Genomic DNA, 26,757 nt, shown 5'->3' on the forward strand with positions numbered 1-26,757 from the left:
GAAAAATCACTCCGAAGCGTCCGACAGATCAAAGCAAATCAGTTAGATTAGATAGATAGATAGATAGATAGATAGATAGATAGATAGATAGATAGATAGATAGATAGATAGATAGATAGATAGATAGATAGATAGATAGATAGATAGATAGATAGATAGATAGATAGATAGATAGATAGATAGATAGATAGATAGATAGATAGATAGATAGATAGATAGATAGATAGATAGATAGATAGATAGATAGATAGATAGATAGATAGATAGATAGATAGATAGATAGATAGATAGATAGATAGATAGATAGATAGATTTCTCTTCATTCATTTCTTTCTTTATCCAGGTTCAGGGCAGTATTAAAATAGCCCTGGGGAACACGCCTAAAGGAAAATGTCGCCTTACTGGGCCGTGCTACCTATAGAGCAGCAGCAGCAGCAGCAGCAGCAGTAGAAACATGGCAATTCCAAAACATAAAAAAGGATATGAATATTAATGAGTACTCTTTCTTTACACATATGGAATGTAAATTCATCAAAATCAAAGTGAACAATCCAAAACAAACAAAGACATCACTGTTATGCAGGCACCTAAGCACTTGCTAAGCACTACAAAAGTTGATAGATAAACACAGCATTCAATACTCCCGCAAGCGCATTCATGACCATGGTTATAGCCTTATTTTTCATTTCTATTTTTTGTCTTCTATCCTTTGTTTTCTTCGATCATTTGCGTTCTTTCTCCGCCCCTCTCTCCCTCTCTCAGATTTTCTCGCTCTTGTCTTTCGCAACGACTCGCACGCCGGGAATTCCTCGAAGCAACGCCGATCTAATCACAGCGAGCTAGGGACTTTCAGAAGACCCGGGCTTTTGGGGGAAGGCTCGTCTTTTCATTCTGACTGCTCAGCGACGCCTTTGTTGAAGGTTACATATATCTCCCCGGCTGCCTGACATAAAAACGCTCTCTCGCACACAAAACGCAGCTGCGGAGTCGGCGATGCCCTCGGCGCCCATTGTTTTCGTGTCGGGAAGGAAAATGACTTGCAGACAACGTAATTATTGACGGGGAACGCCGTTTTCAGTGAACTCAGTTTTTATTTTTTTTCAAGCGAAGCTGAACTGAACTTTTCTTCGGAGTTGCCGATGCAACGTAAACGTTTCTTTTTTTCTTTGTCTGCGTTCATCTTCCTCGTAAGTATTGCAGAATTGCTGTGTTGCTTTGTGTGAATGCGATTGAGCATACTGGGGAGCAAACGGAGCTTTCGGGAGCAGTTATTTTACAGCAAAAGCTGTTATGACATCAGAACACGGGTCACGCACGGCGCCGTAGTTGTCCCCCGCCGCCACCGGTGTCCATAACCACGAAAAAACAACTAGGCAAATAAAAAAAATTTGCAGATCCCACGTACAGTGTGAATCGATGATATGCGAAGCAGGAATGAGGAAGGTAGATATGTCACTTTAAAATCAGCACAACGTTACGAGGTGGATGTAAATAATGCCTTACATAACTTCCGTGTGAAGATTAACATGTTCGAATGTGTTGCTCACCTTCATCATCTATTCACGTCACGTGATACCAAATTAAGTATATGTATATGAGCTAGCGAAATGGCCGCCAGCACGCTATGAGCGTGGTATCTTGTCATGTTCTTACATGACACGCATGTCAACATTATCATGTTTGAACCAGTCATATACTTTCATCTATTGACGTCACGTAACACCAAATTTGGTGTATGTAGAGCTAGCAAAACGGGCCGCGAGCACATGATGATGGGCCCAATATACTGCGATGTAGCGCTGACACGCGCGCACGCTGGGCACAGCGACGCTACGTTAGCAAAACGTGAGCACTCTATAGTCTAACGCCAGCCGCGACCGGTGTCCGTCGGCGCGGCCCGACAGCAACCGGCGCGAAATGGGACATGCTGCTTTTTGCCCCGATGCGTTACCCAGACAACACTGCGTCTGCCTCTCTTTTTGAGGAGGGACGCCGGACGCGGTGAAACGCTCATGCGTCAAAGCAACACATGTAGTGCGGCGCGCGCCTGCGAGTATATGGGAGGAACGGCGCCTAGCGTAGCAACGCCGGCGTGACGCGACGAAATGAATACCGGCGAGCACGCGCACTGCGTCACGTCGAAATGTATTGGCCTGTTATGACTAGTCTAATGTGTCAAGTATGTTATGACTAGTCAAATATATTCTTCATACCGTCATGTTATGCCACACCAAGTTTGGTATTGATACCATTATCAAACGGCCAGGTGAGCTAAAAGTCGCAGACAGACAGACAGACAGACAGAGAGACAGACAGACAGACAGACAGACAGACAGACAGACAGACAGACAGACAGACAGACAGACAGACAGATAGATAGATAGATAGATAGATAGATAGATAGATAGATAGATAGATAGATAGATAGATAGATAGATAGATAGATAGATAGATAGATAGATAGATAGATAGATAGATAGATAGATAGATAGATAGATAGATAGATAGATAGATAGATAGATAGATAGATAGACACGCTTGAAGTCACCGAAGTTCGCTAAGAAACGCTTCGCATTTAATATCAGGCAATATATGAGGTGGCGCCGAAACACTGAAGCTGACGCCGGAAGTTCTGTGAAAGGAGCTCTTTACCGCTGTCGCGTTGAATATAAGAAACGGCTACTGACAGAGATCGGCATTCGTTCGTACGTGCTGTCTTCTCCCCGCTTCGTAGGCGTTGACGTGGTAAGCTGCACAATGGTGGCTTCGTCCAATGCAGCGGCTGAGTTCACTGATGCGGGCGCTTCGTTTAGTAAAGCAAAGCGAGTTGAAAAAGGACATATACTCTAGCTTCACTTCGTACAGCATTCCAATTTGCTGCTATCGCATTTGTTGCTTTACCCTTGCGGCGAAGCTGAGACTTTTTTTATGCTCTTGACAACAGTGGTCACTCAATGTGGGCAAGTGCGACACCAATAAACTTAAACATCAATCAAGTTCCTGTAAAATAATAGAGACCGGGCCAACTGGCTTAATTGATCCACCTGTTTGCTTTTAACGTTGTTCTTATTTGGATGTTCAACTCTATATCCTATAACACACACGACCTATTGTTTATAGTTGATTCATGTTGAGTTTGTTTTATTTCACGGCGTGGAATGCACGGATGTCTGGCCAGTTTATCTACAGCGCAGGTCTCTTTGTTTTGTTTGCAGTTTTATTCGTTTAATTCACTTATACTAAATCGGTCAATGCTACCGCTGTGCATTTGCCATCACTTTTTACAAGGATCATCTGCCACTGCGAAGTCCGAGCTGAGAAGAGATGCTTCGGAAAGAGCCCCTTGACCCAAATTGTATCGTTGCATAGTATAGCAATTGGTATACGAGATGTGTTCTTAAAATCTGTTCCCCGATGCGGTTGCAAGAAGGGCCGGCTCAGGAGACAAATAAATTACCTGACGCCGTCCGTTGACTTTCTGTTTGTGTTGAATAAACTATCCAACCTAACAAATGAATAAATCAGCAAGTTTGCTCCTGGAGAAGGGCGGGGAAAGGAATAAATGTAGTGTGATCGTTTCCTAAATGGTGGCTTGCCTGACGTGTACCTATTGCGAAACGAGCACTTCCAAATGTATCAGATTTTTGGAGGTTCTGAAAAGTGTGCTGCCTGGATGCTTGGGCAGCAACCTGACCTAGCGCTGCAAGAAGAAAAAAAAAAGGAAACACAAACGCGCACACACACAAAAGGTACCCCAAAAGAAATCAGAGTGAGAGAGCTTATCAGGGAGCGGGAGACGAAGTAGGAAAAGGAGGATGTGTGCAGATTTCGAGGAAGGCCATATGCTGTCTGTATGTTCGGGTTCTCGTGCATCTTTTTTTTTTCTTTTTCTGGTGTCACTCGCATATCTCTGCCGTCTTCTTTACTCGACGGCTCCATCAGCTTGTTTCGTGTTCCCCGGTTTTGTTGATCATGCTTCTTTCTTGTTTTTCTTTTGCAGTAGCCGCTTTTCTTGTTTGTCAAGGATTACATGGTCTCTTTAATTGCTTGTTGAGACCCATCTTATTCCAGCTGTCCGGGAGTGTTCGGTCCCTTCTCTAGGATTTTCTTTCCTGCCCTACGTCTCTGCATGCGTAAGCCTCTGGTCGTATATCCCGGTGCCCGACTTAGTCGTGTTCGGCACCACTTAGCACTCGTATTGTGAGGCCCGTGGCTAGCTGCGCTAGATCAGCAAGAAGCTAGCGCTGCGTTTCCGAGATGAATGAAGGTCACGGGTTCAACACCAGCCAAGACGGTAGCAGCGATGCGGCTGAAAGGTCGATAACGAATCGTGCACTTAGACTTAGATTCTCCTTAATGAACGCCTGCTCCGAAAAATCAATCAGGAGTCACAGAGTACCCAATCGTAAACTTCTGTAAGCATTCCAATTATTCCATATCTAGCCTTAAAGATAATTAGGGAAATTGAAGAAAATAATGCTCGAACGATGTCCACAAAATGATGCCCGAATCATGCGGCCTTATTGAAATAGCACATGAAACGTTTCAGTAAGAAAATTTATAACATCAGGGTTTAGGCTCTGAAAAGGCCAGAATTTAGGTTAATTTTATTTATTCAGGAAAATAAAACACGAAGAAATCAAAATGAGAAACTGTCGCGCTGTATTATTGGCTTCGTTAGACCCAATGAATTCAAGTCGAGTCGGCTCCTTCGGCTAATATCCGTCGACCGACCATATCACTCAACGTTTGTAGAAACGTTGGTATCACTTGACTCTGATAGGGCTATCTCGCCTGCTGGCTAGATTCGCTGTATAGTAGATTACTAATGGCGCCGTGAGACACATCGGCATCCCAGAAAAGAACGCGTTCGCAACCGTAAAGAAATTAACAAAAACCTTTCAAGGGCGTTCAAGCTTCGCCTTTAAAGGCTCTTTCACACTGAGCGTTCTCGCCGGTGAAAGGTCCTAATCCGTGCCGATCGGTTTCGCATCGTTTCTTGCGACGTCTGCCGCCGGATCGGCTCGCCGCGAACCCATAAAAGCGCTAGTCTAGGAATTAAAAAAAAAAGGTGTCCAAGCCAGACTCGCTTATCATGTGGCAGTGCACGTAACTGAATGTTGTAACCACATACAGTTTATCTCACTTTGTGTAGTACCTCACGTCGCGATCCCGTGCAAGAGGTAGCAGTTGGCGTGACTTCTATCTATCTATCTATCTATCTATCTATCTATCTATCTATCTATCTATCTATCAATCAACCTATCTATCTATCTATCTATCTATCTATCTATATATCTATCTATCTATTCTTTTAAAGGTGACACTTTACGTTATTGATTTCTTTGTAGGACTGCGAGCGAGTGGAATGGTCTTTCGTCAAATATTGCAGAAATTCAATGTAATGATGATTTTTATGACGCTTTGTGTGTAGAAGTGAGTGACAATTTGATCTAATAATGTATATACCCCCCCCCTGCTTTAATGCCTGTAAAGGCGATGCAGGTACTCAATAAATAAATAAATAAATAAAAATTTAATCTATCTATTTATCCATTTTAATCTTCTTCGCCACTCTTGGTATTGAAAGAGGCAATATGTGTAGTTGCCGACAGGACTGCGGGGTTCGGGTGTCGGTATTTCCCTAAAATGATTTTTGTCTCATCTCGACAGCGCAAAACTGCACATGCGATAGCATCTCCCTCGATAATCCATTGAAATCCTCGCCTGGCGGCGTTCAAGTTTCTGATGTTGTCAAGCGCTGAACGTGAGAACTTGAGACGCCTGAAATCGAATCGTCTGAAGCAGCACCCATGACACGGACGGGAGCGCGGCATGAACCAGACCTTCTGTACTCCCCGTTCCGGCGTAATATATCAACGCACCTCGCCCCCCCCCCCTTCACACCCTCGCTGAATTAAAACGGGGTGATCGTATTCATTCTATTTTCGGCACGCCTTTCTCTGCAAAAAAAAAGTATTTGCCAGCAATCGTTTTAGGATTTCCGTAACATTACTGCATCGTTAAAAGTGAAAAGCTTAAGGTGAGCAGCTGTGCATTTAGCTGTGGCGACTAGGCATTGGTAAACGCAAAAATAACAAGACTAAGGAAACACTGTTTTCTTTAACTAAGAAACAGCGACACCAGTGGCCTGCGCACGCGCAGTAAAACATGCAGTGTTTAATGAAGCTAATTTTCTTTTTTTTTCTGTCACGTCCTAGAAGTAGACTAGCTTCACTGAAGAAACATAAAACCACCGCTACTTGCAACTGCACCGAACCGAGTTTCACGTGTTCGATTGAGTGAAAAATTTCATGAACTGTCTCCTGCGTAACACGCGCATCTGATTTCTTTCGCGAGAGCGGTGTTTGATTTTCGCGCTCGCATTCTGCCCCTATATTCCTGATTGCTTGATTCGAGAAAGTCTGCGCAAAAAGAAAAAATTGCCCGCAGCTTCCCTCGGGGGAACACTGAGGAGGATGCGGACCATATAATTGGTTAACGGGGTGTTAAAGTGCGACTTACTTGGGTCGATGGCTAAATTGGTTAACGTGGTTGTGAAATGGGGTGTTAAATTGCGACTTACTTGGGTCGATGGCTAAATTGGTTAACGTGGTTGTAGGAGGGGGTGTTAAATGAGTGAACACGTACACACGTATGCGAAAGGGCGGCGCTGGTCGAAGGGACGTCGATCATTGTGTTTGTGGATTCGTTGGAATTCATTTCACCGCGACCTTGGACGTCGACGCGCCGTACAAACCAACCGACGAGCGGCAACAGAGCGAGCGAGCGCCGACCTTGAGTATATATACAGCACGACGGCGCATGCACTGTCAGCTGTTGAATGTTCTCGAAGCGCGACGCCACATGCGCGTCCACTGGAGAATCAGGAGAATTGTAGATGTCGAACGCGGTGTGTAGAGGAGGAAGGGTGCACAGATGGTGGAGGAGTGAAGCGCGCGCGGTGTGTAGAGGAGGAAGGGATGCACAGATGGTGGAAGAGTGGGCGACGGCGCATGCGCGCGCGTCAGCTGTCGAATGTTCGAGAAGCGGTGCGGACGGCGCACTACAAGGCGCGAGTATAAGATGCTCCGCATCTAAAACAGACAAAAAACGAGAAGGTACACGACATTGGCGCTGCCCCATCACGAGTTTGTTCGAACTAACCCAACTTGGCACAATGCTGAATTCGTGTTTTATTTCCGCCAGCTGGCGAGCCTATGGAGCACGCATGCTGGATGTTTCGACACGGACAGAATACGCGTGGGATTACCCCGGCGTCTGCTGAACATATAGTTAAGCGTTGTCTTGGCGCTGTCGTCGCATCACACCACCAACCCGTACTGTACAAAGCGTATGACTGCTACGCTCGTTGAACAGTGTTCGAACTGCAGAGTAACCGTATTGCAAACGTCGGGCGACAAACGCATAAGACTCTGTAGTTAATTGTCTATTGTACGGGTGTCTAATACTCTACAAAGACAGAGTGAATCAGCCGAGAAACTGGAGGAGTAGACCAATATATTATCGTCAATGTTGAACTAACCACGAGTGAGTGGTCGTCAGGAGGAATTATGCTAATATCACAATAACATGACGAGGACTCTAGTCAGTATTTTGTACAAAAGCCGGTGCCATTTATTCAGGCATTTGATTGGAGTTTGTGATTCATTCTCCAACAGTGGAACCCACACAACTGGGGCTGGAACCCGCATTCGACTCCCCAAACGAATTAACAACCACTTCTGGTAGTTCCAAGCCATAATCATTGGAGGGGCCTTCTTTTGCTCTGAACGCATTTGTGTCGCTCTAATGTACACTTATTTCACAACAACGTCTTTCATAACAAGGACGTCCCAGCAGTCCAAGCGAAAGATGAGCGGCTTTGTTAGAACTATTAAATAACATCAGCGGTTTAATTCCGAATACCACAATATCATCGTGAGGCGGCTGTATACTAAAGGGCTCCGGAAATTTTGACCAGCTGAAATATTCGCGCCTAGATCAAAGTGCGCGGGCCCCTAGCTTTCCGCCTCCACCGAATCAGGACCGGGTCAGCATGCAAGCACCGTAATCAGCCTACCATGGCGGCGGTCCGGAAACATTACTTGGAAAACTATTTCCGCACGTAAGTCCCAGGATGCTGCAGTAGAAATTACAGAAGCATATACAGGGTGTCTCGGGTAACTTTAGCCAGAGTTTAAAAATATGTCGGCACACGCAATCACGACCCGACCAAATGCATGTTGCTGAACGTTGTTTAGAGTTAAGGCAGACTATTTTTCGCGTTATCAAATATTGTTTAAATAGATCTTTTTAATTAACTAACTAAGATGGGTTAGAACTAACTAAGACGTTTCAATGAGAATGTTGTAGATCGGTTTGCAAAGCGTCCAAATAGATAGTGATAGTTGTGAACCTTATATCTGTTATGTATTAGTGTTTTTTCACTAAACACAAATGCCCATGAAATACAAAAAAATAGCCCTTGACAACCCACTCACGCGTCAGTACGCACGACGATTCTAGTGCTCCCTTACGTTCCGCGTACGAACGACACGCTTCCCTAACATCAGTTCATGACAGCGATAACCAGTCACAGCGGTTATCGTTTTTGTGGCCGATAGCAAAACGTGTTCATTGTAAAGCCCCCACCACCGTTGCGGCCCAGCCGAGACGGCACATTGGAATGAATGCTATGGTCGTTCATTCGCAGAACGTTAGGGAGCGCTAGAATAATTGCTTGCACTGGCACACGAGCGGTTGTGTCATGTGGTATTTTTGTATTTCGCGGGCATTTGTTATTAGAGAGAGAAACACTAATACCTAACAGATATAAGGTTCCAAAACTGTCTAATCGGACGTTTTGCGAACCGATCTACAACTTTCTCATTGACATTTTTTATCCATCTTCGTTCCATCAAAAGTCACTTAATAAAACAGATCTAATTAAACAATATTCGAGAACACAAAAAATAATCTGACTAGCTCCAGACAACGATGAGCAACATGCATTTAGTAGCGTCACTATTGTGTGCGCCGGCCTATTTTTAAACTCTGGCTAAAGTTACCTGGGACACCCTGTATAAGCAAAAGCAACGGGCCACCACCCTCGAAAATTTCTGTTTCATGTCTCTCCCATCTAAGCAACCCTGCACTAGTGAGCTCTATTTGATCAGCAGTGAAGAGTTCTCAACTAAAAAAATAAAAACGAAAACGTCATTTTGTGTTTGTTTTCTTTCTTTTGCCAGCTCTGACTTGCCGCGTATGTTACTCTCTTCAAAGACACACCCGAACTCGCTTTGTAGGTCACCATATTCTCTTCGGAGAGTCGTAGATAGCCAAATAGAGTTATCATGTCTTTTTAATGAGTCACATATACGGCAATTCAGGATTTAAAGAGAGAGAGAGACGGAGAATGGGGAACACTCTTTTTAAGTGAACCCTTACAACGCGGAAGTGAGAATCTGTACAGCCGTCAGCACCTTTAGCACGAACTCTTCGATGCATGGCCAAGGCTAGTTTGACTGAAGCCAGCCGCGAAGTTCTGGGCGCTTTTGCCGAGATAATACCTCGGTAGGCTTGGATAGGATGTCGGCATGTTTGGTTAGAATCTTGGCAACAGAACCTAAACGTACGTAGTGTCAGCGTCAATCAAACTGCTGCAGGACACGGGTCGGAGCATTCGTGTTAAAGGTGCTGACGACTGTACATAAAACTATTAGAAGTGTTTCGCATAAATGACAGTCCTATAGGCTCGGAACATTTCCTTCAACGTGCATGAGTACGGCCCAGCCTCCCCGCTTCGTACCCGTCGTAATATTTAATCTCACTGACGTTGCGCGCACACTGCGTTCACTATACCAGCGCATGAGTGACGCTGGCGGGAATGGACGGCACAAACGCACTTCGTAACGACCGTTTTACTGCGTTTCTATACCGAGAACGCATTGCATGTTAGCCGGTTCACTAGTTTTGCACCGCTCCGTTGTCAGGTTTACGGGCTGAGCCACTTCGAGACATGGATCAATCTTGCGGTGCCGCTAAAGTCAACGCGGTGCCAAGGCAAATGCCTAAATCTTTTGTTGTTGTTGTTGTTGTTGTTGTTGTTGTTGTTGTTGTTGTTGTTGTTGTTGTTTTTGTTGTTGTCGTCGTTTGCTTGTCCGAAATGGGATCTGAATTTGAGATGGTATTGATGATAATGACACGCGTTCTTTGCACGCTTATACCTATTTGAAGACACCATCACAAACGACAGAAGACGTCGCCTAACGTGGCAGATGAAAGCCCACCCACTGCACCTAGTATCACACGCTCTCCTGCTGATCGCATGATCACATGCGCAAAGCCCATGCATGCTCTGCAAAACACTCAACACACTGAAATCCCTCTGAATGATCTCTCGATTCACCTTCATTTAAGTTGAATCAATCATTATAATCATCATCGTCATCATCATAATCATCATGACTACGCCCACTTCAGAGCAAAGGCCTCTCCCATGTTCCGCCAATCCAGCCAGTTATACGCCTTTTAACGCGATAGCGTTAGAGAGCAAAAACCACATCTAAAGTTTTTGTGCTTTGTGTGGCAAATAAACCTAATTCAAGTTGAACCGATATGGCAGCCTCTAGGTTTCTGCTACGTAGGTAAGTACCGGTAATATGCAGCTGTTATATATATATTCCATTTGAGGGAAAGTGGTGGACTACCATTCATGATTTGAGAATGTTTGCTGAATGTGCTCCACCCCAACCTTATTGTTATAGTCATTTCACTCTCATAGTTCCGAGCCGCGGTTACAACCCATCCTAAATGAATGTACTCGCTTACAACTTACAGCTCTCCCAAAGCGCTGTCTCTGCCGAGACTGTTGTACTCCTGATTTAATTCAAGAAACGTCAATTCGCGCTCAAGTTCCTCCAGACATTCCTTATTCACACCTGTCACTCACTTTACTCTTGGTTCATACTGAAGTAACTTGATTCTCCCTTGAGTACATCTAATGGATCCTGATTTACACAAGTCACAAAAAAATTGACGACACAAAAAATAATCTGACTAGCTCTAGGCAACGATAGCAACATGCATTTGGTAGCGTCACTATTCCGTGTGCCGGCATATTTTTAAACTCTGTCTAAAGTTACCTAGAGACCCCTGTATGTTCTTCATTGACCATGTAGACACATTCTTACCTCTTCATTCACGCATAAGTCACTTTAATCACTCTTGTTTCACTTTCAGTCGCATGATGCATTGTTGGTTCGCATTACATTCCCTTCATTCACTCAGATACATTTGATCTAATTTAATGGACATTGATTCTTTATGAATTCACTTCGGTTTTCACTCGCCCAGACTTTCGGCACCAATCGTGTTCATGACGTTGCCGGTCGCCTGTCGATGATTAGACTGGAAAGCCATATAAGGATTTCCTTTTGCCTTAATGACCCTGAATGTCGCTGACTGCATGCTTGCACCCTTTTCTTTCAACTCTGCAGTGGTGCAGATCGGGTCGCGTGTGCCATACTTCTCGCCCCGCGCATTCACATACAGGAATGTTAAAAAAAATAAAAAAACTAACTTGGCGAGAGCTCTTCAATATTCAATTCTGCGTACAACTGGGAATCATCACTATTGCATCTGGAGTAAGCTATCAGCGATTACAGTCATCCAAATCATGTGTTACATACATCAAACACAGTCAGGTAGCATCCTCGTGCACTTCAGCGATCACAGCGCTCTCCCTGCCGCATCATTACAAGGAAGGAACAGGAGAAAGAGAGGGTTGTTAACCGGTCTACCAACGCTAGTATGCTTCCTTACACTGAGGAAAGGGATTGGTGAGCTTAGAATATAGAGGCAAAGAGGGAGCACTCATACAGGAAGTTCTATACTTCACATTCACAACATCTTTATTGGTCTGTAAGCACACTGTGATAAATATCAAAATGAAACAGGTCTGCGAAGATTTTATTCATTTTTATTTATTACCTCACTTTTTTTATTTATTTTTATGCTGTCGCTGCGGCTAATATTTATGCAATTGCGTGACGGCTCAGCCACAATCTTCCGTGCTTGTACAATATCCACCGTGCGTCACCTGACTATTACATAACATGCTCTATACAAAGTACAACTCTCGCCCCTCCTATACGGCAGCCGGAAAGTTCCGCGCTGTCTAGACAGTGCGCTCTCCGATTTCGCCCACGTTCCCACGGTAGAAGTGACTCGACTCAGTTGTCTGTTGACAGCGCCGCTGCGTCGCCCCGAGCAAAGGTAGTAGCTACGGATGTAGACCCGAACGGTCGTCTACACACACAAGCTGCTGCGTCACGGCTGTCTTAACACGAACAGCATAATAAATTAAATTGACACCTTATTACTCAGCAGCAGTGCGAAAGGAAGAAAAACTGTCAGAACGATGTTATGCGAAGCACGAATGAGGAAGGTTGATACGTCACGTTAAAATCGGCACAACGTTACGAGGCGGTGGCACGCAGTACACAGTAAACACAAGTGGAAGTGCTATGCGCACTCACGTATCCAGATAAGATGCAAGTATGTTGTTATGATAGCGTAACAACAGCGCCACTAACGTTTGCGATACCAGCACCAGCAGAGCTAGATCGATATGATGTTCTTGTATCAGTCCGTAATGAAAGTGAATGCGCACACATAACGAATATCAAGCTGTCTATCAAGCTAGAGAACTGGCTGCAGCGCACCATGAGCGTGGCATGTGAATTATGCCGTACATGACTTCCATGTCATGATTATTATGCTTGCGCCTGGCATTTGTGTTCGTCGTCCATACATGTCACGCAACACCAATTAAGTAAATGCGAAGCTAGCGAAGCGATTCCGCGCGTATCATGAGTGGGGCATGTAGTCATGTTTTGCACGACACGCATATCACGATTATCATGTTCGGACGAGTCCTTTCCCTTCGTCGTAAATTCAGGTCATGTATTATCGAATTTGATGTGTGAAGCCAGCGAAATGGCCGCGAGCACACCATGAGTGTGGCGTTTAGTCATGACTTACATGACATGCCTGTCATGATTTTCAGGTTAATGCCTGTCGCTTATGTTCGCCATGCAGTCATGTCATACCATACCGCTTTTGCGATATCTCAATTGAACGAAACCACTGCAACAGCAGCAAGACCATGATGTGTAAATCGTGTTACTCATTACATAAGTATCATGATTTTCATGTTATCACTAGTCACTTATGCTCATCATACAGTCATGTTATGTCATACCTAATTTGGTATAGATCCAAGTATCTAAACGGTCAGAAGAGCTAAAAGTTGTAGGCAGCAAGATAGACAGATATACAGATAGACAGATACTGTCAAAGTCGCTGATGTTCGCTAAGAAACGCTTCGTATTTAAAAAACACCAGCAGGACCAATCGCTTGATACTGTTCGTTTCTTTTTGTCTTAAATTTTCGCGTGGCTTCGCTGTCATGAAGCCATACTAACAGGCTCCATCTTATCCTTTTAAAGTACATTAAGACTCTCCATTATAAAAAGGGAAGTTTTATTGTAAACGTAACTAGTGCATACACAAACAAAACAACAAAAACCTAACACTATCCTGCTTAACGCTACATCAACGCTGCGTCAACGCTACCTTAACACTTGACACTAACGCGTTATGTTAACATATAACACGTAAGTGATAATGATTCTTGATAATGGTTTTTCGTAACATACTCTCTTTTTACATTTACGTCCTTACGACCATGGTCTGCTGGCCTAGCCGATAAAATTTTTTTTAATATTTTCGTCTAAAATGTACTTTGGGAGCTTCTCATATTCATTTAAGTTTTTTTTTCATTTGGCTAGACCAGTTGTGTATCAGTGCGATAAGGACTACCCCTTTTTCCATTATTTTTGTTGTATTTTTCTCTCTGTGGGACAAACACAACACACGTCACTGGACAGGACCTGTATGATATGTATTACGATGCCCGCGATGTTGTGATTACGGGCATCGACTGTAATGTAGAATGTAGAATTCTTTTTTTTTTCTGAAAAGACATTACAGCTATAGCTTGACCATAAAGCAAAAACAACACAGTACACACACACACACGCACATATATATATATATATATATATATATATATATATATATATATATATATATATATATATATATATATATATATATTCGTGAAGCCGTATTTCTACGTTGCTTTCAGCAAGTTAAAAGATATTTTGTTGCGAGCACGCACGATGCTTCTGCAGGGGTCCATAATTTTGGCGGTATTTTCAACTCAAGCGGTGAAAGTGCAGCCGACACTTCGCGACTTGGCTTTCTGATCAGTATCAACTGCACACGCGTGGAAGTTGACGAGCAGGCTATACAAACAATATACTCAGAACTTATCGCAGCATGTCAGAGAGAGGGCGGTAAGCACCGTGACCTCGCTCGGTGCCCTAAGATTGCCGCGATAGCGATAAAACCAAATAGTATCAAGGCTATCTATGTACAAACATATATAAATGGCCTATCTATGAGTGCAAAAGCGAAGTTATTGAACGTTTTGGCAGAAGTAGCCTTTCTTGCATGAATTGATTTTCTCAGCGCATGCTGACCTATTCGAGAGAGACACATTCCATCCCGAAAGACTGCGTATTTCGGAAACTAGGTTGTAATCAACAGCCAGTCTTCTTTCTGTCACTTTCGCAACGTGCTATAGTAATTATTTATCCTGCTGAAGTTGCCGGTGAAATGTTGTGATTCCCGTGTGCTCAGATTTGGGTACACGTAAAAGAACCCAAGGTGGTCGAAATTTGCGAAGCTCTCCACTACGGCGTCTTTCATAATCATATGGTGGTTTTGGGACGTCAAACCCCACATATCATTATATTATCAACGTCTCAAAAACCTGCCCGAAAAACGAAAAAAAAAAAGAATGACAGGCACAGTGGCCCTTGTCTTAGTAGTTTTGTTACCTTGATGAACCATGTAACATAAGAACACAAGAAAGAAGGAAGTTAAAGGTGATGTGTTGTTCTTGTTCCTCTTTTTGCCTTGAGCCTCGTTCGTTCATTATTGCATTCTTGTTTGGGTAGTTGCGCTCTGGTTCATTATGCATCACCGATTCGCCCAAGAGTCTACGTAACTAAAAAGTAGTTGAAAGTTCTGACTAACACTTTCTTTTCCGTTTAGTACAATAAAGTTGGTAGCGGTAACAGAATCAGCCGCAGCAGCAGCAGCAGCAGCAGCAGCAGCAGTAGTAGTAGTAGTAGTAGTAGTAGTAGTAGTAGTAGTAGTTGAAGTATGATTGATTTGTGGGGTTTAACGTCCCAAAACCACCATATGATTATGAGAGACGCCGTAGTGGAGGGCTCCGGAAATTTCGACCACCTGGGGTTCTTTAAGGTACACCCAAATCTGAGCACACGGGCCTACAATATTTCCACCTCCATCGGAAGTGCAGCCACCGCAGCCGGGATTTGAGCCCGCGACCTGCGGATCAGCAGCCGAGTACCTTAGCCACTAGACCACCGCGGCGGGGCGGCCCTTTAACCTAAAGCTCCACAATTGTATGCCAGCAAAACACTTCTCACAAAAAAATTTTGCCGAAAGAAAGTGTCAGTGGACATGTTGGTTTATGATTGATTGATATGTGGGGTTTAACGTTTCAAAACCACCACATGATTTCAAATTTCAACCACCTGGGGTTCTTTAACGTGCACCCAAATCCGTGGACACGTTGGGTAACCATCCATATTGAATATGTCGTTGCACGATTAAAACACACGGCCGAACACGGCACCGGAGACGGCTCCTCGTCGTATACCGTGTCGTCGTTTCACTGTTTCCGGTATCAATCAAGCCGAGCCATTACACTAGCCAGCTGTCCACCGCAGCTGTGTTGCGGTCACGATGCCCGGCCACTGACCGGAAGGTGGCGGGTTCGATCCCGGCCTTGGCCGTCGCATTTCGATGGATGCAAAACACTGCAGGCACGTGTCCCATTTGATGTCAGTGCACGTTAAAAAAGACCAGATGATGGAAATTTGCGCACCTCTCCGTTATGGTGTCTCTCATAACCACATCGTGGTTTTACAACGTACGTAAGAGTGCAGATAATATTAGCGAAGATATAACCGGCCCAGAGAGATACACAACGCTAGAAAAGAAAATAAACACCCCTCTGGCAGTGGCGGATCTCGAACAATCGAGTAAATAAAAGTGGCATCCAGCTACAGGATGCAGTTATCACAGTAATCAGATTAACAATATGAACGATATTATTTGAAGTATACTTAGTTAGGAGCCTTCGAATACGCAGTTCAACTACACTGGTGCACTTTTAGATACAAGCTGTTATACAGGATAGCTTAAATCACCGCGTCATGGTTATTCGTTGTTACAAATATTATTCACTTATTCGCTGAACGTACAGCTAGTATAAAAAAATCCTTATCAAAATCTATTATAATGTGCCGTTCTAGCCAAATCGAGGAACCCTCGAATAATCGCAATGTTCAACACATCAGACAGAGACAGAGAAAAAAAAAAACGGGCAGAAACATGAACCCCTCAAGCGGGAAACATATTTCATCTTGGCGTGCAAGAATTAACAGTATCGGACTTCTTTTGTTTTTTGACCACTTCGCACTTTGAGGGCCCCGCTCAAAGCGCTTGGCTTGTATACTCGCGGACAGCTTTCCTTGGCAATGAAGGGAAGGCTACAGAGCCAAATTGGGCATGTGTCACCGCTGAAGAATGTAGTCCCACAACTGTGTCCGTATGTCCCGCATGAAAGTCATTAAAAACAACAATATACTTAACTACCACGGTATGTTGTTTATTTATTTTATTTTATTTATTTATTTAATTTAAGACATACTGCAAGCCCATTGAAGGGCCCAAGCTGGAGGGGCATCACGAGAAAACAAAATTTAGGCACAATACACATGATGCACTGATTAAAATAGTTTGAACAAATACAGGAATGCATCAAAGTTACAAAAGTCCGCAATACACGTGGTACACTGTTGGAAATATATTGTACACATACACAAGAGTACATTGACGTTGCAAAACAAAGCAATCAGAATTCCAAATGTTCAAAGGAGTGAATATTGGTCACAGCCGATTCAGTTAGTTTATTCCAATCTGTAATAGTACGCGGAAAAAAGGAAAACCTAAAAATATTAGTTCGAGCGCTGTACGGAGTCAGAGATTCGAGGTGTCTATGCCGTGTTTGTCGGGAAGTGAGTGGCTGAAGGAATTTTTCGGGTTTAAGTGAAAATTTGTTATTTTTAAGCAAGAATAGAAATTTTAACCTTTGAATTTGACGGCGTGATTGAAGTGTTGGAATGCCATGCTCTTCCATTAATCTTGTCGGCGAGTCACTGGGACGATAGCTTGAAAAAATGAATCGAACGGATTTACGCTGTATAATCTCAAGAGCATTAATATTACTTTTTGTGTGAGGATCCTAGACAGTGCAGGCATATTCCAGTTATAAGGAGAAGCAGCACATACCAATGACCTATTAATACTTTTTTTTTTACTTCATTCAGTGTGATTTTATGTTTTCTCGCTTGTGAAAACATCGTTCGTTCTACGTACACCTCACTGTTAAAATGGCGCTCGTCGCCAGTCAGCTATTTGTACGACTCACCGAAGGAACTTGGCGAATTTCACTCACAAATGGCTGCCTGAACAGACGTGGTATATTGAATGCAGTATTATTATTATTCGAACACGGCTGTCATTCTATACGCGCGAACAAAACCGGACTACTCGGCGGAAGAAAAGATGCGCTGTAGCTTCGCCCCCGTAGCTAAAAATTTCCCTTCATTGCCAAGAAAGGTTGTCGGCGAGTATAGCAGCTTACATCCTTCAAAACGAGCACTGCGATGCCGCTGAGAATTAGGAAACAAAAAAAATGTAAGAAGTCACGCGCCTTGCTTGATAAACAACGTATGTACATGCGTTTTTCTTTTTTTTTTCTTCTGAACACCCAGCTGCGATGTAGGGGCCCAATATCGGCACGCCACGAATACGGCGGACAAATGCAAAGGGTTAGACCTCGCCGTTATACAACCTGGGGTTACATCACGAGAAAAAAAACAAAAACCTCGCTCGCCACGCACAGTGTTTGCGTAAAACGATTTCACATTTCTTTCCCTCTTCTTGGGCTACACCCTTGTGCATAGAAAAAGCACCGCGACTGAACTTTGCGCTTTCGAAAGATTTTTCATCTAATCTTATTCGAAACAGCGACGTTGTACGTCGCGTTTGGCCTGTTTCAGCCAGGTACACACTTCTGGATCGCTCAACGCACACCGCGCCAATTCCCGGAGACGCTGGCTGAATATTTACAAAATTACTGAGCGGCAGGTGGACTCCATTCTGAAATTGCTCGCGCGAGTTGGTTGAATCCGCAGAGACGCGCTGCCGTTGTTCGCGGGTATCGCAATTAGCAGTATATGCTCACCGCGCGACGAACTATTGCTAAAACGGCACGCATGTGTAGGCCTCTTCTCCGTCTTTGTGTGTTTGAGGGAAAGCGAGAGAGAGAGAGAAACGCACCCAATGCACGTGCTAAGGCATTTCTATCCACCTCCTCTAACGGTGGTCTGAACGAATGATCCCGCATAAATGCAATCCCACAGAGTATACTCATTTGCAAGCGGGTGCATTCGGATCTCACTTACGCGGAGTGCATCGGCTTGACAGTGAATATCGCGTTACTCTACTTACGTTTACATGAAGCACAGGCACAATTTCTCAGACAATACAATCAGTATAGCTGAATTTCGGAAGCATTTTTTTTTATTACGACGCCGTTTTCTGAAAATTAGCGATGCTCGCATTGAGTTGTAATAAACTGGGAGAACTCCATTAGCCAGACAAAACAACAAGCGATAGAAAGCGGTCTCTCCCAGAACTCGAGGCTGCGAATATGGAACCGTTCACATACGAGAGCCAGACACACTGTGGAGTGCGAACCCAGACAAGAGACAGTGCGCTTCCTTCTCCGCAACAAAAGGATTTGGTTGGGTGAGGCTCTCTGAACATTGAACTTAAGCAAAGAATACGTGTGCTGTTGCTTACTTGTGCATGTAATAGTTTTATTCGTTTAATATATTCATACTCACCTGTAGACCTCAATTATTTGAAACTAGTAAATCAGTTAAGATGAATAACGTAAGTCACGCAAAGCTGAATCAGTGCAGAGCTGGTGGGTACATGTTCTGGCTTGGCTAGGTAGGCTTTTACCCTTTCACCTGTATATCTTCTGCCTCATCGTTCTATACTGTACTGTATGCATGGTTATTATGGATAATCGTTTCATTTTCCTAACAAAATGCACGGGAGGTGACTGAGTGCGTGCCGGTTATGATTCTGATCACTTTTCACCTGCGACAAACTATAAACCTTGAGGCATAATTAAAAGCTGTGCTTCAAAACGTGTGTCCCTCAAAATTTCTTGAACACCATGCAGAGTGTCACAGTGAGAAAACAACACAAAGTGCACAGGTGCAACGAGCCAATGTCCACTAACTACAAGAGGAACTGAAAGAAGAAATAAAAAAAAAACTTTTTACCAGTTATATCACGAAAATAGCCCGAAAGACTTCATAACAGGGTAATAATGACAGCCTAGTATTGTTCCCACATGAATTCACTGTTGTCGTTTTTCCTCCAAGTGACCAATCGTCGATTCTGTTAAAATACGCGCACAAGCGCCGAAGCTCCGTGAATGATATCAAAACATTACGCTTATGCGCGACATGTACACCTACAAGGCATCTCTGTAAATCATCATCAGTTGCGTTCTCCCTGGAAAAAAAAAACTGGCATTCAAGAGCGAGCTCGAGACAGAGGTCTATCGGGAGTTCCACTTCCAAACTATAGAACACCCAACCCCCAACGACCACTGCTTCGCCGTGTGAGCCGAATCATGGAGGCCAGTTTCATTCCGGAAAGAGCTTAGCCGGCCGGAGGTGAAAAGGGGTCGGGCACTGAGACACGTCGAGGGCCTAGAAGACTGCCCCCACCTTCCCTGGCACTCGCAGAAGATTCGCACTCACGTCGACGTGCCTGGCCTGCACAGTGCAACCCCGAGTCCAGCAAGCGAGCCCGTTCGCCCTATAAGTACAAGCCCGGTGTTTCCCCTCGAGCCTTGTCTCCCCCCTCCTTTCCCTTCTTCCTCCCAACAAGGAGGATAGAACTGGAGGAAGCAAGGGGAGCGCGCTACGGGAGCAGACATTAGCGCGCGCTCGCAGGAAGCGCGCAACGAGCGACTTGCGTGCAGCCGGCCCAGTTTACGCAAATCGCGAGGGTGCTGTAAGCCCCATGCCGCCATACTGAATGCGTGCCAGCGAGGGTCTCGCTCACCAGAGGCCCTCAGCGTACCGTATAAGCAGATGGCTCGTTTCGCGTAACTGACCCGATTGCCCCGCATCACGCAGTGCCCGAGTGCATCCCGCCTGTATACGGTGGAGTGTACATAAGCACTCCGCGATAGTGCAGAACATGCGTAAGCGCAAATGTGGGGTACGGCTTGTGTACCTGTGTCGCGTAACGAGCGCTTCCCACGTGGCGTAGCTCCCAGGCAAAAGGAGTTCAGCGCAAGCCAAGAAAAAATATCTCGCTAAAGGTGACTCTTCGGCTAGTAGTACGCATGCATAAGAGAAGTCATTTATATGGGTGAATCCAGCCCCTTCAGCTTTCAAAGTGTTGTTTTTAGTGACAGCAGCACCGTCTTAAGCGTGAAGGAATTCCTATCAAAGTGCGTACCCGAGTGCAACTCATCGATAAAACAGGTAAGCAATGATAAACAGGAGGAAGTTCTACAAGATCTGCGCTAGCCACCCTTCCAAACAATCCCGTGTTTCCCAAAGGTGCTGTTGGCATAGTTTGCTTATGTCAGGGGTACAGCCGGGGATAAAAGCTGCAAGGGGGAGTAAGTTTTTGTGTTACCAGCCACACGCCCTGGAACTTTCTGAATGCTGCGTACCGACCCTCCACCCCTCTTTCTTGATGAGACCCTAAAAATATGGAGATTCTATTTTATAGCCAGCACTCATAAGACTGCCAAGCAATCGGGGCACTCACTGCACTTTGGCAAGTGTTACGCATCCACGTTCAACGACACTTTCGCGTACAGTTTTGAAGCCTGTGATCCTGCAAACTAGCGTTCTATGTAGAACGAGAACCTGGGCAAGTAGGTCACCTACAACCTGCTGTCGGAACCTTATAACCAATCACAAAACAAGACAAAATTTCAAAATTTTGTAGCAAATGACCAACTATTTTTGTCAGCCTTTCATTCTGTTATTGCTCGAGGGGAAAGGCATCTCAGTTCTAAGGTCTCTCATATTTTTTATGAGAACACATGGAATGCACTTTGCGTTAAAGACTGCAACGAAGTTTCTTTGGGCACCTGTATTCCTCCTGGTAATCCATTATCTACCATGGTGACCCAAGAGTGGTGGTGGTAAAAACTTTATTTGACCAAGGGATTCGGGCACGTATGGCCCAGGCTCCTTGCACGACCCCCACTACTCTATGCGTTCATGAGTTCATGCAGTTGTATGACGTGGCCAACCTAAGAGTTGTGTCTGCAGAACTAAAAAAATGCGGGTCTCATCCCAGCCGCGGTGGTCGCACATCGATGGAAGCGAAATTCCAGAGGCTGTGAATGCTATGCGATTGCACCTTATAGAACCCGTTAACCGAGTTCCTTCACCACGGCATCTCCCATAAGCCGAGTTGCTGCGGGACGTTAAAAATCATTTGCCAACCCGTCAGTCGTTAGTTTACGCCACATCAACAGTCACCAGACACGTTTCTGCTACTCCTGACGTTGGTGAAAATGATTCATATCGATCGCTACAACTGTCCCGCTTCGCATTACCAGGAACTCCGCTCCCCTGTAAGGTTGATGAGAGCTACGACGCAGTTTGGCTCGACTTTCGGCAGGATTTCTTCAAGCTCTCCTCGTCCTACATCCATCCATCTTACTCTATTTCGGTCGGAACGGAAGGAAACAATGCGTAAGGAGAGCAAAGAGTGGCCAGGCCCGTATCACCCTTATCGGGTGAGATATTGCGATACCGGAAATGCGCGGCTGTGTCGTTCCATCAATCAAGGCATCGATTGCGATAACTAGCTGGAGCCTTCAACAAGTCAGCAGACAGATTCGGAAAGGGATAGATATCTCGGGAAGGACGTCTCGGTCGTCCCCTACGGGCCACCAAATTAATGAAGGCGCGCCGAGATGAAAAAAAAAAAAAGATGGCAGCGGAAATGTCTCGTTGTTGAGGCTGCAAAGAAAACGTACAACTGCTATCTCTCGTCAGTGCCAGCGATGATTCCTAATCTTTATGGCACCTTCCTAGAACCCGGCTTCCACAATCTCGTTTCTGCAGTAAACCGTTCGTTCCCTCAGCGCAGGCCAGACGACACTGCGATCGCACAAACGCAATAAATAAATAATAAAGAAATAAATGTTTTTCTATACTGAACGCATCGGAATCGAGCGGTATACCACGAATGCTAAGGTGTTGCCTTGTTCAACCCGTGCACTTAAAGGTGCACGTTTCTGAACGCCTGATGGTAAAAACAATTTCGGTGTTTTCCACAACGGCGTATACCGCAATCATAGCATCGTTTTAAGACGTAACGCCGAAACATTTATTTTCGTAGCCATACCGTCACCTGAAATGTCAACCTAATCATTCGGTCCACCATATTTCAAGAAGGTGCTTGCTATACTGAAGTCTCTCTCTCTCTCTCTCTCTCTCTCTCTCTATCTATCTATCTCTCTTTCTCTCTCTCTCTTTACTTGCAAGTGGTCTTTTAAAGATGCCAAGATTTTCCAGTTCTTCATCATCAGTCTCTGTTTTGTTTTTTTTTTTTGCGCTTCCCGCTGTTTTTTTTTTTCAGGAATTCCTCTCCCATTCCATTTGTAATTAAGTAGCGTAGGAAATCAAAAGCGTCAAGTGAGATTAACCACCCAGTCTTTCCCTCATCTCTCCCTGTACTAGAAAAAGAAATGAAAGAGGCGGAGTTCTGCACAAACAAAAAGTACAAGGTCGGCTGATCAATTGTATACCGTGAGGCGAACTGGAGGCGCAATATATGCAGCACGTTCGCGGAAAGCACGCATTTCGTATTCAGATGGGAAATGACACACGGACTATAGCAATAAGAGCACCGCCAGCTGAGTGGAACACGCGGTGAAGACGATATACACCGCGATGCATGAGCCGGCAATGAGCCAGCAGCAGCCACTAGATGCGTTTAAGTGCGGTGTTTGGTGATGTTTCACAGGAGTACGCGGTACAACGCGCTATCAAGCTGTAGGATCTCTATTGAAGCCACAAACACCGGTGCTAGCACAGAGCTTCAGCGCACAAGTTTCGTTAAAGGTATTCACAGTCCAGCAGTTCAATATCAGCATTCGGTTCGGTGCAATGGAAAAGAGCAATATAAAGGAACAAGGCAGCCAATGTAATATATTCTTTCATCAGTACCTGGAAGTGCTGATCAAAAAAGTGCGTACAGAAAGTGTAGAGAAGTGATGGCGGACACTGCCTTTTTACAATAAGGAAATGCGAGAACCAACAGCGAATCAAACACCTGGGATAACAACTAACGCGCTTATTCTCGATTCTGGAATTTGGGGGAAAGGGGGAGTTGCGATGAGCAGAAGCAATAAAAACATTGAATTTCAACGAAAACGCGGACCAGTATTCTAAAGAAAGAAAAGAGGGAGGGGGTTCTTACTTTTTTTTCGTTAAAATCTCAGCTGATCCGAGCGCCAGGTGTAGCCAAGGTCGCTGACAAATGCCCATATAACAATTGTTAACAACATGACCGTAAATCCGGCTCCAAATGTTTCCTTTCAAATCGGAGCGAATCTTGTACATTCATCGTCATCCCATCCGAACTGTCGCGAACACCAATCGCCCAGGCATGGCCTGAAATATCGCTTCAAAAGGAAATAATATTGCGGGCCCACAAAGAGGGTTCCCGATAGAAGGCGATTCACCGCGTGTGACTTGATGACACTGACCTGCGGTTGATGGGCGCACGTAGTCCGTCCTTCCAGAGCGACGAGAACGAACGGCCGCCGGCACCTTATCTTTCACCCTCCGGAACTGAGCCCGGGCCGGCCGACGAATTTCTCTCCCTCGACTCCCCGATACGCTCGTTCCGGAGGAATAGCCGATGAAAGGGCGAACGGAGTTGGGGGTGCGGGGACACTCACTCACCCCCGGACGCCGGGCCGAGGGGTGACGATGATGTAGTAGACAAGTCCCGGCTTTCTCCAGTGCCGGCACCGTCGGGGACGGCGCTCACTCGTCAGAGGCGGCGCTCGCAACGCCGACAGCGTATCCTGCGTGCGTACGCCTCCGCGAATGCGATGCCGCCCGCTCGTCTACGGCGGGTCGGAGCCGCCGGCGTCGACGGCTCGGCAGGAACATGGCTCCGGCGAAGTCAGTAGCCGGCGAATAACGAAAACCCGCCCTCTGAAGAACACCGGCGAAATGCAGCCAACGAAGAACTCACACGGGCGCAAGGACACACAGAAAAAAACACACTCCCGGTCGTTTTCGTCTGCTCGAGATGCACCGGCAGAAGTGACGCTCACCAACACACACGCACGCACGAGCTCGCAGAAAGCACGACGGCAGCGATAGGGGCGCGAGCAAAGATAACACGCGAACCAGAGACCACTGCTGCCACCGTCCTACGGCGCAACTTGAAGCCTTTCGGAGGCTGGTATCGGAGAGGCAAGCCCCGCGGCCCACGGTCCGAAATGAAAAGAACAGATGCGGTGTGAATGGTGGCGCCACTCTTTGAACCGGATCGCAAGCCGCTTCGCCCGCATTCACCTGCGAAGCTGTCCGCTTCGATCGATAGGGGGCCCTGGCTCTCTCTGTGGGATTGGGGATGTCCCATAGTCGGGCCGATCCCCCTTTCCCATTTCCCCTTTTCGGTGAGTTCTGCCTCCAAGAACTAAATGAAGACGCAGCGGTGGATCCAAAGAGCAGAGGTGGCCGTCCCGCTCCCCAAAGCCCTTGACAGCATCCTCCCCCTACTGCTCGCGCCGTCCGCTTCCTTCGTCGGGTTGCCTGCCTAATAGACAGCAAGACGAAGCTAGGCGAATCAGTGTTACAGCAAAAATGAACAGCACATTTGCCATGGCAGAAGCTGTGCGATAGCAGTAACTCCAGAAAACCCCTTCCTTTCTCTCCCTCTCCCTCCCCCTCTCTTTTCTCTCCAAATTTACTTTGTACAACCGTCCTTCTATATGGAACGTGTCACTGGATCCGCCACTGCGAATGCGCTGGCCATGCCCTGCATACTTTTAGGGGCGAAGCTCCTTAAAGCGGCACCCGTTCTTCTCGTCGTAGTACGTAACATGTCTTACGCTTTCACCTGCAAGGAGGTGCCGGTGGGAGATTTCTCCTGTGCGTTGTTGAACTATAAAAAATTCGCAGCGTGCGCGTTAACTAAAAGCCGAACTCTCCTGTATCACGTTCCCCATTAGCAGCCATTGGCATGTACACTGAGCACTATCTGACAAGAAAGGGTTGCTACGTTATACTCGCTGGGCGTAACCTCCTTGGTTTTAGAAAGGTTTAGCGAGCGTTAAGCCGCAGTGCCATGAATACAGTGAACTAGTATATACCATGAACTCTAGGTGGTTGAAGGTGGGAAGTAGACACGAAGTGCAAGCCGTAAGAAAGTGTGCGTGTGCCACCTCCCGTTTAGTCCTTGAAATGTCCGCTGGATGAAAAGATACGAGATGGTGGTACTTGGAGTGTTGACTAGATGGACGAACGGACACACAGACAGATGCACAGACGGACGCACGGATGGCTGCATGAACGGTTGGACGCGTGGGCGGACGCAGGGACGGACGCATGGATGGACGTGCGGACGCACGAACAGACGCACGCATGGACGGTCACACAGACGGACGCATGGACGGACGGAAGCAAGAACGAATGGACGGACGGATGCTTCCCCCAGTCTCCATCATTCACTCCGTGGATATGCTGCCATTTTTTTTCACCCAAGGGCATAGACAGATCTTTTTATCGGGTAGCCAACCAACCTGTATCTATGTTCTAGCATTTGTTTATACACAATAGATTGGAAAATTGTTGAGTGTCTTTCGTAGGCTTAACTGCCCATCTCTATATTTATGTGGCGATGTGCAGGCTTACCTGGCTATTTCTATATAGGCTAACTAAGCTTCACCTGTATGCTAGGAAGGCCGCCCAGTGGTGCTGTTCGTTCAGGTTGGGCACCACCACTGTGAAGCGGCCCCTATTTTTTTCTTCATACAAATTCGTCGTTCGAAATTCTAGAATAGCAACGCTTCCCGCCAGGAGAAGCTTCATAAGGAAGAAAACATGCAAAAGCAACGCGGCTGGCGATGCCACCCACAAATTCTCGCACCAAACGCAGTGACGGCACAAGTTTCGATGTATCCACTAGGTCCTGCGTAGTGCCTTATCAGCAAAGATAGAGTGTGTAATCCTCTGAAGGGGCCATAGACTCTACTAAGTTTCAGTAAGTTTGCTCGTGCCGATATCACCCAAATGTGGGTATACCAGTCTGGAATCCGTGACAACACGCGAGGTGGTTTCGGCGCAAAGGTTGAAAATAAAATGTGTAGCTTGATTTTCTTTCCTACCAGTGAACCTATGATATTGAAATTAATGACATATTTATTCGCAGAGTACA

General features: G+C 45.6%; 1 protein-coding gene across 2 annotated transcripts in view; it reads right to left on the bottom strand.

The window, feature by feature from the left end:
- LOC142787052 (solute carrier family 35 member F1-like) overlaps nucleotides 1-26,757 on the bottom strand; it is a 232,774-nt gene that overhangs the window by 204,407 nt on the left and 1,610 nt on the right. The window contains exon 1 of one of the 2 annotated variants that reach the window (XM_075884680.1): nucleotides 24,071-24,752. The exons of the other annotated variant lie outside the window; for it this stretch is intronic. The gene's annotated coding sequence lies outside the window, so the exon portion shown is untranslated. Of the gene's footprint in view, nucleotides 1-24,070; nucleotides 24,753-26,757 lie in introns of those variants that run through there. 2 annotated transcript variants of the gene reach the window in all.

Source organism: Rhipicephalus microplus, unplaced genomic scaffold (assembly GCF_043290135.1).
Source record: "Rhipicephalus microplus isolate Deutch F79 unplaced genomic scaffold, USDA_Rmic scaffold_43, whole genome shotgun sequence".
In the NCBI taxonomy this organism is placed as follows: Eukaryota; Metazoa; Arthropoda; class Arachnida; order Ixodida; family Ixodidae; genus Rhipicephalus; species Rhipicephalus microplus.